Source organism: Mus musculus, chromosome 1 (assembly GCF_000001635.26).
Source record: "Mus musculus strain C57BL/6J chromosome 1, GRCm38.p6 C57BL/6J".
Classification (NCBI taxonomy): domain Eukaryota; kingdom Metazoa; phylum Chordata; class Mammalia; order Rodentia; family Muridae; genus Mus; species Mus musculus.
Window position 1 is genome coordinate 28,795,533 of NC_000067.6, and position 15,732 is coordinate 28,811,264.

The following is a 15,732-nucleotide window of genomic DNA, read 5'->3' on the forward strand; positions in this document are numbered from 1 at the left end:
CTGTGTTTGCTAGGCCCTGGCATAGTCTCACAAGAGACAGCTACATCTGGGTCCTTTCAATAAAATCTTGCTAGTGTATGCAATGATTCTTAAGCCTTGGGTATACAAGTTGTGTTGTGGATGAATCAGTTGAGACCGACATCTACAAAATTGCATTTTGATTGGGAAACTTTTTCTCTAATGGTTTCTGTCTATTGCACAGCAAAGTTTCCTTGATGAGTAGTGAGAAGTAAGTTTGTCTGAGGACATAAGGACAAATATTGAAAGTGTCTCCTAGGTATTGTGGTGGTTCAGTCAAGTGGCTGTTTTAGGTATATTTCAAGACCCACAACTTAACCAGTCCTAGGTAGTTGGCAAGGTAAGAGTGTAAATATAAAGATAGTGTGTAGTCTGGTTTCAGAAGATATCTAAGACCAAATAATATTTCTGCATGATAAAACTGTTGGAAACAGTTGTAAAAAATGATCTACAGTACGGCTTTATTCTAAAGATAGATCTAAAGAAAGATTTTCATTTCATTCCCTAAGTTGGTAATTAAATCCATCTGTTAGAGCAGAAAACAGATACCTAAATTAGCTGAAAATTGTAGAATCTCAGTAGACCTAGGTTTGGAAGGCATCTGTGGCTACAAGTTCTTGGAGAATTCATAAAAGACTCCATGGAATAGGATGATAACCCTTAGTTGACAGTCTAAAATGTGAAGAAAAAGGAAAATATCATTAAGAACCATTTCTAATTCCTTAGCAAGAATGTTACCACAGTTGTCTGTTTTAGTTTATTAGTCAGTATGCTATAAAGGGCAGTATGTTTACACTTAGATACATGATAGGAGGCTGGGAGACCAGAATGCCTCAGATATGGGTAAAGAAAGCAGAGCAACCAATGAGATGGCTGATTCCAGGGCCATATGGAGATTTACAATGTAGTTGTGTATTTAGCACTGGTGAGGGGGTGGTGTCTGTGTTGACAAATATTATATTTTAAACATACTTATATTTTAAATAGATTCATTATCTAAATATAGCTATATTTCATGGGAGGTTACATATGTTTCACAGAGTTCAAATGGATGTTAATAACCTGCACATTTACTAAAATTGTTTTTTGTGCACAATTTATGCAGGTCTGAAAATGTCACATTACAAATCAGCACTTCTTATAATTTATGTTGTTAAATAGTATAATAAAAATAAACTTTTTTGTTTCACAGATTAACTAAAAGGTACGAAGGTTGCAAGTGGTCTCTCAAACACCATGCTTACATTTTCCTGCCCTAATTTTCTCTATAATTGTTGAAAAGTCAATATTGATATTCTTAGTAACAAATGTGCATATGTTACTATCTCTATGAATATACACATTACTTTTATGCTTTTCTACATTTTTTTTTGCTTTTCTTTCTTTTTTTTTTTTAACTAGGTATTTATTTCATATACATTTCCACTGCTATCCCAAAAGTCCCCCACACGCTACCCAACCCACTCCCCCACCCACCCACTCTCACTTCTTGGCCCTGGCATTCCCCTGTACTGAGGCAGATAAAGTTTGCACGACCAATGGGGCTCTCTTTCCACTGATGGCCAACTAGGCCATTTTCTGACACATATGCAGCTAGAGACACAAGTCTGGGGGTACTGGTTAGTTCATATTGTTGTTCCACCTATATGGTTGCAGATCCCTTTAGCTCCTTGGTTACTTTCTCCAGCTCCTCCATTGGGAGCCTTGTGATCCATCCAATAGCTGACTGTGAGCATCCACTTTTTGCTAGGCCCTGGCATAATCTCACAAGAGACAGCTATATCTAGCTCCTTTCAGCAAAATCTTGCTGGTGTATGTAATGGTGTCAGCGTTTGGAGGCCGATTATGGGATGGATTTGCAGATATATCAGTCTCTAGATAGTCCATCCTTCATCTCAGCTCCAAACTGTGTCTCTGTAACTCCTTCCATGGGTGTTTTGTTCCCAATTCTAAGAAGGGGTAAAGTGTCCACACTTTGGTCTTCCTTCTTCTTGAGTTTCATGTATTTAGCACATTGTATCTTGTATCTTGGGTATTCTAAGTTTCTGGGCTAATATCCACTTATCAGTGAGTACATATTGTGTGAGTTCTTTTGTGATTGGGTTACCTCACTCAGGATGTTGACCTCCAGGTCCATCCATTTGCCTAGGAATTTCATAAATTCATTTTTAATAACTGAGTAGTACTCCATTGTGTACACGTACCACATTTTCTGTATCCATTCCTCTGTTGAGGGGCATCTGTGTTCTTTCCAGCTTCTGGCTATTATAAATAAGGCTGCTATGAACATAGTGGAGCATGTGTCCTTCTTACCGGTTGGAACATCTTCTGGATATATGCCCAGTAGAGGTATTATGGGATCCTCCAGTAGTACTATGTCCAATTTTCTGAGGAACCACCAGACTGATTTCCAGAGTGGTTGTACAAGCTTGCAATCCCACCTACAATGAAGGAGTGTTCCTCTTTCTCCACATCCTTGCCAGCATCTGCTGTCACCTGAATTTTTGATCTTAGCGATTCTGACTGGTGTGAAATGGAATCTCAGGGTTGTTTGGATTTGCATTTTCCTGATGATTAAGGATGTTGAACATTTTTTCAAGTGCTTGTCAGCCATTCGGTATTCCTCAGGTCAGAATTCTTTGTTTAGCTCTGAGGCCCATTTTGAATGGGGTTATTTGAATTTCTGGAGTCCACCTTTTGAGTTCTTTATATACATTGGATATTAGTCCCCTATCTGATTTAGGATACCTAAAGATCCTTTCTCAATCTGTTGGTGGCCTTTTTGTCTTATTGACAGTGTTTTGTTTTTTTTGTTTTTTTTTTTGTTTTTTTTTGTTTTTTTTTTGCCTTGCTGAAGCTTTGCAATTTTCTGAGGTCCCATTTGTCGATTCTTGATCTTACAGCACAAGCCATTGTTGTTCTATTCAGGAATTTTTCCCCTGTACCCCTATCCTCGAGGCTTTAACCTAATTTCTTCTCTATAAGTTTCAGTGTCTCTGGTTTTATATGGACTTCGTTAATCAACTTAGATTTGACTTAGTACAAGTAGATAGGAATAGATCAATTCGAATTCTTCTACATGATGACCACCATTTGTGCCAGCACCATTTGTTGAAAATGCTGTCTTTTTTCCACTGGATGGTCTTTGCTCCCTTGTCAAAGATCAAGTGACCATAGGTTTGTGGGTTCATTTCTTTGTCTTCAATTCTATTCCATTGCTCTACTTGTCTGTTGTTGTACCAGTACCATGCAGTTTTTATCACAATTGCTCTGTAGTACAGCTTTAGGTCAGGCACGGTGATTCCACCAGAGGTTCTTTTATCCTTGAGAAGAGTTTTTGCTATCCTAGGTTTTTTGTTATTCCAGATGAATTTGCAGATTTCCCTTTCTAATTCGTTGAAGAATTGAGTTGGAATTTTGATGTGGATTGCATTGAATCTGTAGATTGCTTTTGGCAAGATAGCCTTTTTTACTATATTGATCCTGCCAATCCATGAGCATGGGAGATCATTCCATCTTCTGAGATCTTCTTTAATTTCTTTCTTCAGAGACTTGAAGTTCTTATCATACAGATCTTTCACTTCCTTAGTTAGAGTCATGCCAGACTAGTCTCAGTGGAGTACAGGATCCAAGATGTCTCCCGCAGATAGCTTTTCTACATTTTCATTTTCATCCAGTCAGTCTGCCTACTTATACTCTTCCAGATTATAATAATTTCTTGGTTTCCACATTTGGTAAACTTGGAAACTTGAAGAAGTAATAACTAGACATTTTAATGAAAATTCTTCAATATAGGATTCTCTAATAGTTTTCTCATGCCCACAGAGAGTTACCTTCATTAGAAAAATAAATCTTGGAGCACAATGATGTGCTTATCATGCCTCCACAAGGGCATTTTCTGTGAGCTGAGAACTAGCTCGGTAGTTGGATGGACAGATGATAAGGGCTGAATTACTAATGATAATCTTATGGGAGCAATTCACTGATGTATTATTTATTCTCTGAATTTGTTATTTGTTATATTTACCATGATTGTATTTTTAAAACAAAGTCATTTCGTATACACAATACATGGCAAAAGTAGTGGTTGATGAAAATATTACTTTATGTCTTGATGGGTAATGTTTGAATAAGTCATCTACAATTCAATAGAAATTATTCTAGATGTTTCTAATTATAGGTTTATAATAAGTTTCATTATATTTCTTAAATTAGGTTTAATTTTCATCATATCAAAATCAATAAGATACTTTAGTAAGAAAAAAACCCATAAACAAAGTGCTGGAGAACCATCTCTTCAGTTACGGGTTCTTCTTTCACTTGCAGAGGACCCAGATTCAGTTTGCAGCACCCATATCCACTTGTAATTGAACCATGGAACAAATATCCATGGTTCTATATGGTGGCCTAGGAGATGCTATGAGTTTCTGACTCCTCTTTATGCCTCTCAGTAGTGTAACACTAAGTCATTCCTTGTGATGATATCACTTCTTTTTTTTTTTTTGTATCTATAACTCACAAAAACTTAGTTTATTTGAAGCATCTCTCATTAGTTAGGCCACAGAACACTGCCATCCAGAGAGAGGAAACTCCTCTCAGGTAAGTTTTCACTTTTGTAAAAAGTCAAACACTTGATTTCAGTAAGGAAAATAATGTACACAGAAGCTGCAATGTCCAATCATGGAGGTCAGCCGCCGTATCTTTTCTTGAGTTCTTCAACAGAATCTTCCTTCAGGTCTGATTTTTCTAAGTGATTGAATAATACATTTGTAAGCTTTCTCTCAGGTCCTGACATAAACATCACTGCCATGTCAAACCTTCTCAGCTGAGAAAGTTGTTCTAAGACTTCAAAGATGAGAGTTGGCTTTTCCCTCTGAATGTAAAAGTCGTGTAAAATTTTAATGATTTGATTGAATACATCTGGATCTAGGTTTTTCTGAAACAACTTCGGTTACAAAGATGGTTCAATTTTCTTTACATACTGATACAGCTGAAAGAAAGATGAAATTTCAAGACCTGTAAGTCATATAAAGTACTCAGAAATTGTTGGTTGTTTGTGAGCTAGAGGCTGCCTGGGGCTGAGAAAAAAAGAAAAAACAAACCTGGGTATGCCCCATAGTTAAAACATTCCTGGGAACAGCTTGACCATAAGATAAAGAACAATGTGAAGACATAACAGGGCTATCTGAACTGAGTCAATAACTCACAGAACTCTGACACCCTGCACGTACATGTAATCTTTCTGCTGATGTTTGAATAAGCCAATAGTGTGTCGCTATGCTGAATTCCACACCCCTAAGCCCCTTACCCCATAAAAACCCCTAGCTTTCAAGCCTCGAGGCCGACATCTGTTATCTCCTGTGTGGGATGCATGTTGATCTGGAGCTCTGTAATTAAACGAACTCATGTAATTACATCAAGATGGTTCTTCGTGATTTTTTTGGGTGCACGCCGAATCGGGGAATTGAGTGGGGGTTTCCCCACTAGGTTCTAATACAGCATCTCTGGGGAACTTCTCAACTGTCTAAAATCAGACTCCAGCTGGAAGGAGTTGGCAGGAATTGGAGGCAGAACAGCAGCGTCTGCTTTGCCCTCATGGAGGCCTTCTCACTCACAGGCTGACGCGCATCCTGCTTCACCTCCACCCGTGCTTGTGGGGCTGAAGCGTCATTGATTGCTTCTATTTTCAACACTTTAGCTCTGGGCCTATCCCCTGCAGGCGAGAGACGCCCTGGCTTGAATTCTTCTTGCTTCCAGGGCCCACGGCCGCCATTGCTCGATCACTCTTGGGGACAGTGGCAGAACTATCTGGTGCATCAACAGTCTCTATCAAATTGCCAGTTTCTTCAATAAAAACCTTCTTGAGTGCTTTAGGTGATCCCTGAGGAGAAGGAGGCTTATCCACAGCTTTCACCACATTGTGTCTCTGTGTGGAGTCAAGGAAGACATCATCCCAACGGCCTTTCTCAATTAGTTCCTTTTGATTCTGGAAAGCTCGGTTGCCGCTTGTTTATTTCCAGGTTCCAGAAGTAAAACAGTTTCAAAATCTTGCTTGGCCTCGTTGATCTTTCCCAAAAATGTCCTTGCGGTTCCTCTTGTGGCAAACGCTTTTTGAGTATGAGCCATCTAGTACGATAGCTTGTGTGCAGGTCTCTTTCAGCTTCTTCATATCTCTGAATCTTAAGATAGGCCATCGCTCTGTTATCTGGGGGCAGGGTGTTGGTGCGGTCTGCTGCTATCCCGCGGGTATAGCATTCAATTGCTTGCTCGTATTTCCTCTCTTTGAAAACTCCGTTGCCCAGGTCTTTCTCCACAATGGCCTTCTGCCTGCCATGCTGATCGCCCGTTGGTTTTTTTCTCTCCTGCAGCTGGCTTACTCTCGGCAGCAGCAGCTTTTTTAGGACCGGAGTTTTCCTTGGATGTTAAAGCCTGATTAATTTTCCTGAGTTCATTTGTTGCTTCAAAGTTATCTATCTCCAGATCTAACACATTCTCATAATCTTTTCTGGCGTCCTCTAACTTCTGCAGAGCAAACCGAGCTGCACCTCGTCTAGTGTAAGCCTTGGTGTAAGGCCTGCTCAAGGCAATTGCCAAGTTACAGTCAGACTCAGCAACAGCAAACTTTTTCAATCTGAAGTAAGCTGAGACTCTATTTGTTGGCAGCACGGGATTATAGGGGACAGCATCCATGCCTTTCGTGTAGCATTCAATGGCTTCATTGTATTTTCCTTGCTTGAAGTACTTATTGCCCTTTTCTTTTAGAACAAGGGCCTTCTGGGAATCCACAGGAATGCCATCTTCATCCGACTCTGACTCCTGGGACAGAGAATCATGGTTGCTGTCTTCTTTGTCAGGCTCCTCGAGGATCCTGTCTACATCAAGTTTTGCCCAGGCATCATAGTCATAAGATTTTATTCTGTTTTTCGTGTTTTCTTCTTTGGTTTTTCTGGAAGACTCTTTAGCTTTATTTACTCTTCTTCTTCTTTCTAAAATTCCCATTTCGAATAGGAGGTAAATTCTCCTCAGCAACGCCACCCTGACTTCTCAGCTCCAGGTCCTTCTCCTTCATGTCCTTCTCCCGGTGCTCCAAGTCCCTCATGAAGTCCTGAAGCTCCTCTGCGTTGTGCTTCACCTGGACCTGCAACTCAACTGCCTTACTCGCCGAAGTCATCGTGTCCTTCCAAGTCGGCCATGGCCACCACCAACATCGCCAACTCCTGGGAGACGCACGGCGTCCTACACCAGGGGTCTGTCAAGGATATCACTTCTAACTGGAAAAGATTTAATTTCTTTCCTCCTGGACTGAGTATTTTTCCAGTCAATTCAGTGAACACAAGAACAGAACTGTTTGGTCTTTCAAATGGACACCTACCTGGTACAAAGGTACCATGATAACCTATTGACACAAAGTACTCACTGGTTAATGATTTTAAATGCTTTGGATAGAATTGTTGATAACTATCAATTTTGAAACAAACAAACAAAAAAAAGATTAAATCAAACCTATGTTGGCAGGTGTCAGGTCAAAAGTAGGAAGTCCAAAGGCTTAAAAAGAAAACTTCCCAGAATAAATAAGGTAGTAGCCTATTTAGTGAAACCTCTGGTTTTTGTTTGTTTGTTTGTTTGTTTTTTCAAATACTATCTTCTCCAATAGCTGAATTTTTCTTTCATAATAAATCCACATACGAATTCTCATTCATTCTGAAGATTATAGTACATCAACCATTAATTTGAAGCCTCTCACTGTGTCTATTAAAGAGAAGGAAAATAAAACCCACGCCTGTTGTGTGACTTTTTCTGAATTGATGAATATTTGCTACTATCCCAGATAAAGAACCCACAACAGCCCAATGTGCAGATAACCTGAAAGCCCAACTTGGTGACCCACTGACTTATATTGAAGTTACTTATAGGAATACTGGTAAGTGGCTACTTATAGGAGTAAAAGGGACACAAAGACATCTAGACTGCTGCATCACCAAATGTACCCCAATCAGTTGCAGCTGGTCTAAACCTCTTCCAGACAGTTGTATTAGTTTCTGCTTCTTCCAGACAGCTTCTCTTGTCTAGGAGTCTTTTTTGAAGTTTTACTTGTCTAAAAGTTTCCTTTACAGCTTTGCTCTGCTTTCTCTGAAGAGGAATCTCAACCTTTACTTGCTATTCTGTAAGATAGAGGCCTAATGAATCTGACCAGTTTCAGGGACTTCCTAAAGCTATATGGATTTGTTTGGCTTCCTGTTTAAATAGTTTCCTATTATTCAAGGAAACTATTACATGCAATGCCATTATTTAATAAGCTAATTCTATTTAAATGAGTTTCATGCTGTCTTCCATAGAGAGATAAATTTTAAAATAAAAAAATAAATTGCCTAAATGAATAATTTAGAGGAAACAAAAACATGGATGAGTCACTATTAGTTTGGTTGCATGTTAAAGATAAAAATACATATAAATTTATCTATATCATATGATTTTAAAAATCACATGAGTTTACTTTTTTTGAATGTGAGAGTATATATCAAATGTGGCAATGCTTGGGTTATAATGCTTATTTTGACCTCAATACTAAGAAAAGAAAATTTAAAAATGAATTAATTAACTAATTAGTTAAACATAGTAGGGTCAGGGAAATGTCTCAGCAATTAGGAATGCTTGCTGATTTTTCTAGAGGATTTGAGTTTGATTACAACCAGTCACGTCAGTAGCTCACAACTTCACATAAATACAACTTTGCAAATCCCACTTCCTCTTCTTGCTTTCATGGAGAGGAACACATGTGGCATACTCACACAGACACTGACACAAACACATATCTAATGAAATCAATGTTTTAAAAACCTTACAAATGAGTAGAGAAGATAAAGATATGCCTGTGAGGTTAGAAGTTACTTTTGTACCTCTTCTTATCAGACCTGATTGTGGTGAGAGCTCAAATCTCAAACATACTAGTAATTAGCTATTCCCTAGAAAACTATTTAGAATGGTTAGTGTGTGGTATACATTTTATACCTTCACCACTCTTAAAGCTAAAATCTCCAAATTTGATGTAATTTTCCTGTTTTTGATGTACTTAGGAAAGGAAGGATGATTGACCAACACAGTTTATAACTTCAATGTTTTTCTAAAGGAATGTTGGTGTTTGAACATGCTTTTACTCTGTATCTTTTTTTTTTTTTTTTTTTTTTTTTTTTTTGGTTTTTCCAGACAGGGTTTCTCTGTATAGCCCTGGCTGTCCTGGAACTCACTCTGTAGACCACGCTGGCCTCGAACTCAGAAATCTGCCTGCCTCTGCCTCCCAAGTGCTGGGATCAAAGGTGTGCGCCACCACGCCCGGCTCAAAATGTTTTTAAATATCGTGGATATTGTGGTAGCATGGGATCTTAAACAATTACATAGAATTAAATGAGTGTTCCAAGTAATTTTCATTGCATTGGCATTCTGAGGGTCTTTAAAACTAATTATATGTGTAAATGAGACTAGTAGGAAAATCTATATGGTGTCAATTTTATTTTTGTTGTTAATTTCTAGGCTTACTCTAATTTCAATTATTTAATGGCTATCCTTTTATTTGTTTGTTTGTCTATTTGCTTGTTTGCTTGTTTTGGACATAGCCTATGCCTAACCTTTGTGAGTTGGATCTGTTTGCTGTGCATCTTTTGCCCTGCTGAGTCAGACAACTGTTTAAAACTTGTGTTTCCAAACAGATCTGTCACCTTTTTCTAACTTGGCTTAGGGGATGAAGGGCAAATAGAGGCAACAGATGATACTTCTGTTTGTGAAATGAGAAGTGTCCAGCATCTGTGTGGCTTCATTTTTAATGAAATGCTTTTTTCTTGATGTTGTGGTTGGTCCACACATCTTCATAAGACAGTGGTTTCTGTCTGTTGATGCTAGACCCTTGCATGTGCTAAATCTTTTGTTTCCTCATTTCTAGTTAATATGGATAGTGACAAGCTTGTCCATCACTTGTTTAATCAGATCCGCATTAAAGCCCTTTGGTTGAAAATACTTGTAATTTCTAGCTTACTTGTTTGTTGACAATAATTAAAATGTATTTATCATAAATTCAGCTTTATAATTTACCTAACTAGGTTCATATTTAATGTACAATACTGAAATGCCATCATAATGATTCTACTAAATAAGATAAATATAACAGATCCGTGTTTTTTTCTGTACTGTTAGACCAAATTAAATATTCTCTCCTGGATGTCTTTCAACTTCTAAGGGTTTTTTTCCCAATGAAATGTATTTAAATCTCAATTGTCTATTAAATAGTTAAAGCTTATTAATGCTCTCAAACCTGAGACTGTGCTATATTAGTGTTAGCCATCTAGAATCATGAACCTAGTCCTTTGTGTGGTTTTGCTCACATCCTATATTAGTCAAAAAGAGATGAAAAAATAACCCTTATTTCTACTTCATTCATGTTTCCCAGGGATATTTTCATGTTCTCGTTGTCTTTATAGCTGTCCCTCCATGTCCTTCATGTTAAGTATTTTTTTCCTTCAGCTTTGCAACAAGTATCTGACTCTTTCCCTTTATTTTCCAAAAATTTAATTTTAAGAGTCAAAAAAAAAAAAAAAGAAAGAAAAAGAAAAAGAAAAAATTTACCCACAACCCAGTGTTCAAAGAGCAAACAGAATTCATTTCCTAGGATTTCACACACTAGGACTGTTGTTTGCACAAAGCACTTTCCTTTCATTTCACATGAATCAGATTTTTCCATTGCTTTCTTATTTTCTTTCCTGAAGCTATCCTAGCTTCTCTTGAGTTTAAACCTCTCATCTTTTAGAGTTCTTTAACTTCTTTCTGCTTTCATTTTTTGCTGCCTTCTCTCCTTCCTTTCCTTTGCTCCTCGCTCTTTCTTTTCTTTCTTTAGTACTCTCTCCATTTCACTATCTCCCTGAATTAATCAATATTTTGTTTATGTTGTTTGTTGTTGTTGCTTAACAAAGTGTTTAAACTCATCAGTTCAAAGCATACCTTATTGTACTTAGTAGCTTATGTAACTCAGAAATCTAGGTCCAAATTACCTAGCGCTCTCATCTAAGAATCCTTTACAAAATTCAATCATTTCAAAGCTCAGATGGGCAAAACTCTAACACAAATTCACTGGATTCATAACCTCATATATTTCCAGACCCCAGCCTTGGCTGCTCATCTAATTCCTTCACAGATGGTTTCTGCAGTGTACATCCTACAGCACAATAGTTCTCTTTTCCAGTGTGAAAAACATGAGGGGGAATGAATGCCAACAAAGAAAATTCAATGTATTCTGCCTTAAAATTGGCATCCTACCATTCCCACTGCACTCTTCTGGAAGAGAACTACATGCAGCAGACAGCTAAACAGAAGAGTCACTCTGAGGGAGTGGGGCTCAACATGTCCCTTCTAAAAGTTGTCTTCTTCAGAGCTTTGCAATTCAACAGAAAATATAAAATGACTAAGTTTTCAGTAGAGGAAGTTTTCAGATGAGCTAGGTACAGCTGCCTTGGTACCTGGATTTGGGAAAATGGTTAAGCGATATGGTGCAGCAAAGATTTCAGTCCAGGTTTGACAAAGGCTTTGGGGTGTGTAGGGTCATGGATGTAAACATATTTAAGCACTATTTCATAGAAAAAAAGGGAGGTGCAGGTGATAATATAAAATCTGTTTTGTTCTTATTGTTCTTACTAAAGAAATATTTTTGATTTGGAGAGAGTTGAAAGTGTTTGGTTTCAAGCTGGGAAATGGCTAAGGTGCCTTTGTAATTTATCAAAGTGAACACTAGCCGCCATCCCTCAGCCCTTACCTGTTATAGGATCCTCCTGGCTTTAGTAACTGCTTCCTACTATGGTGTCTGAAAGCCAGGGATCTTCCTTATATAATCCAACCATTTTGGTTATCTGTTCTCTTTATACCTTTAGGCCTTCTGGCTTTTGCACCTGATTCATCCCCTGCCTACCACCCCACCCACCCACCCCTGCCACCCACCCACCCCTGCCACCCACCCACCCCTGCCACCCACCCACCCCTGCCACCCACATGGTAGAGCTCTGACCACTCTGGACTCTCCCATATGCTCCTGCCTCTGGTTTTTCTCTCCCATGTGTGTACAATAACCTTTCTCTTCTTCCATATTTAGTTTTTTTTTTCCATTTATTAAGCCAATAATATATTTACTGGGAAATAATTTAAAAACTGTGTTTTCAGAAACTGAAACAAAACCCAGAAAGCATGAATGAGACTGACTTAGGCCTCTGCACATGTATAATTGTTCTGCTTGATCTTCTTGTGGGATTCATAATAGCAGAAGCAGGGGGAGTTTCTGACTGTGACCTGCCTTTGAATCTCTTTCCTCTCATTGGAGTACTTTATGTAGCCTCAAGAGAAGAAGATGTGCCTAATTTTACTGCAACCTGAATTTCCTAAAGCGCAATCTGTTTAGAGTTTAAAATATCTTCTTAAAAACACTGAAGATTTTGTACAGAAATAAATTAGTACTTTAACAAAGAAGAAATGAAGTAGAATTGTTTCAGATTATAGAAACCTTATATTCATAAGGAAATGTGTAGATAAGGCATAGAAAAAAATGTCCATGCATTTCACCAAGGCATATCCATGAGAGGTTTCCCTTTTTCTCAATAGAAAGAAAAGAGGGGTGGGGAGGGGAAAGGGAGGGAAGGACTGGGAGCAGAGTAGGGATGATAGAAATTAATTCAATTGTAAAAATAGACAATAAGGTCAAGAAATAAGAGACAAATAAGAGTTGAATATTGTGGCTGGTATCTTCTAGTGGGTTGATGAACAATTTATTTACGTATATCTAAAGCTATGATATTGGTTTAAAAATGGAATGGGAAACATTGCAATATATTTTTGGAAATCTAAATAGATATTCACGTATACAGAAACACTGCTGTGTGAACACTGTCTATAAAGAATATTGTTCAAATCTAATATTTCTTAAATGCCTACTTTATAAGTAGTAAGATCAAATTTAAAAGTCACATTTTAGTCTTCTGCTGTTTTTGTGCTGAGAATTATTATTTTCAGAGATAAAGATTTAAATGTTTTCTTTAGTAAGAATAGTCTGGACTGCTCCCTAGAAGATGATTACCATTTTCAGGTTCAAACTTGCTCAGAAGAGTTATAATTGCTCTTTCTATATTACTTCTAAATTCTCAAAAGATTTTTGCTATTTGTATTTTAACAGACACATAGCTATGTAGTTTTTATATAAAAAGACATTTTTATTTAAATTCTTTGGGATCCCTGTTACCATGCTGTCCAGTTTTTTTTTTTTTTCATTTCAATATATAACTGCACTTAATCTTGTTCCCTTAGAGCCCAACTCAATGAATCTAATTAATGTGACAAAACCATCCCTGCTGAGGTGTTAATGAATGATAATGAAGTCAGTGACACACCCAATTTGCATACTTTACTTGTGTTTTTCAAAGAACTCTTCTTAGACTATTATTACTAAAAAAATACAATAACCAGCTAAAGCTGGTGGATCACCAAAGGGGAACCAAAATGGGTTCTGTTCTGGATTCTACTAAGGCCTAGGTAAACACTCACTGCTGTGCTGAGTCGGCTGCTCAGAAGAAAGCATCTTACAAATGCCTTGTAAATGTTGACTCCAGTAAGAATTCACTCAAAACTCAAGAACAGACAGATAAATATTGTTTACTCATGTTTGCATGTCAAAGTCAAACAGAGGATTATGCTTATCATAACAAACTTGAGAGTCAAACCACATAAAACATTCTAAAATAATCCGTGAAATATGCCTAAGACACTAAGGTTCAGACCATATCTTTCAGGTCTAAGATCACAGTGTCTAAGATCACAGTGAAATAAAATAGCTGTCTAGGTAGCTTGTGTCATACAGAGTAGACTGCCATGCTAATAGTAGAGATTTTTCCAAATTTTTATTTCAGTTTAGCTCAAGAGCTGAGTACCTTTTAAGAATGTCCAATTCTTAAATAACAGAAACATCATTTTTGTGCTGAGTGGGAAGCACAGCTTCTCGGATTGTATCTTTAAATATGTCACAGTGTACTTCTCTATATTATATTGTGTGCAGTATCAATTTCAGTTGTTCCTCTTTAATTTACTAATATTCATGCAGGGAATGTTATATAGGCAAAGTGAATATGTCGAACCTATCTTTCTTTAAGTTCAAAAATTGGTGTTGGCCAATATATATATATATATATTTTTTTTTCTCAAATAAATTCATTTCTAAATATTGTTATTGTTTGGAGTTAGTTTTGTATGCTTCAGTATTTTATTCTTTTACATTCATTTTGGTGTTTTAATCAGAATTTATTTAAGTTTTTATTTTCCATATTTCTACGAAAGTTAAAAGGTATGTTATTGTACAAGTTGTTATATCTAAGTGTCATTTTTAAGTCACCCTTATTATTTCGTACGTAGAAAATGATGTGACTTACATGAAATATTTACAGAAGCAAACCTACTTACAACCAGTCATTAGGACATCCATTCCTTTCTCTTTAATTATTAAAACCACACAGGGAAAAGTTCAATAGTTGTTTTTAGGAGAAAGGCCAAGATACATCAATACTCTATTCAGAACAAAATGATCAGGAATAGAATTCATTTGCAAATACTAACATTTCATGGATCAAAACATTCTTGCCAAGGAACAATCTTTAAATCTGATGTAAAACCAATTTTTATTTATAATTTAAATAGATATCTGTTGATAATGATATAGTGGATAAAGGGCAGATCCAAATGGTTCATGATATTTTTTCTAATAAGCCTCTTTTTGTGTTAGTCATTGTAAATGATGAAGGTTTCACCACAGTGTATGTGTCTGTTGTAAATGTCACTTTTATTTCCTCAGATGGTGTGATAAGATTAGAGGTAATACATAGCTTGAGCTGAGTCCAGAGCATTTCCTTCTCTGGTCTAATTATCCCTAGGCTTGGAACTTCTAGCCTCATGACCATCTAATCTTCCCATTTGACTGATTCATCTTGGATTCTTACAGCTTCTTACTGAATTGTTTTGCTTGACCTCAAACCAACTCTGGAAACGTGTTTTAATCTTCTGGCTCCTTCTTATTCTCTGTTTTCTTCTATCTTCACCTGTTACCTAACTCTGTAACTCTCTGTCTCTCTGTCTCTCTCCCTGTCTCAGTCTCAGTCTCTCTCTCTCCCCCTCTCTCTCTCCACTGCTCTTTTAAATCACTACTCTTTTCTGTGCTGGTATCCTGAGTATTAAGTGTATCCTATCTCTGACTCATTGATTCTTTCCCACCTCTACAGATGCTTCTGGTGAACCACCACTAACGTGGAAACACACAAAGTGCTGTAATTGCGTAAATGCGTAGAAATGTGTTTCTAGCTAAACCAAATTTAAGTAGTAGAACAACACCACTTGCAAGAAAAATTTCAAGAAACCCTTGATGACAAAAACCTACACACATACGAGTAATGAGTGATTTCAACCAAAGGAATAGAATTAAATTCTTAATATGGATCATAACCATGAAACTGCAGTATATCAAATATACAGAGAAAATTCATAAAAAATGGCCCATGGGAAAATATTAAATTGAATTTTTCATCATCACATCAAAAACGAGCATAGAGAAATGATTTTTCTCAAGATGCCAAAATAGCACAAAAAAATGCAAGCAAAAAATGATATGTAAATTGCTCAGCCTTAAATTCTCTAAGCTTTGAAAATATT

At 37.1% G+C, this 15,732-nt stretch overlaps 1 long non-coding RNA gene and 1 pseudogene across 1 annotated transcript in view; both read right to left on the minus strand.

Moving 5' to 3' along the window:
* Window positions 1–612: 612 nt before the first annotated feature.
* Gm45942 overlaps window positions 613–15,732 on the minus strand; it is a 99,444-nt gene continuing 84,324 nt past the window's right edge. Inside the window, exon 5 of the long non-coding RNA XR_865224.1 lies at window positions 613–690. This is a non-coding gene — a long non-coding RNA (predicted gene, 45942). The remainder of the gene's footprint in view (window positions 691–15,732) is intronic.
* Window positions 5,503–7,270, minus strand: Gm5697 (predicted gene 5697; annotated as a pseudogene).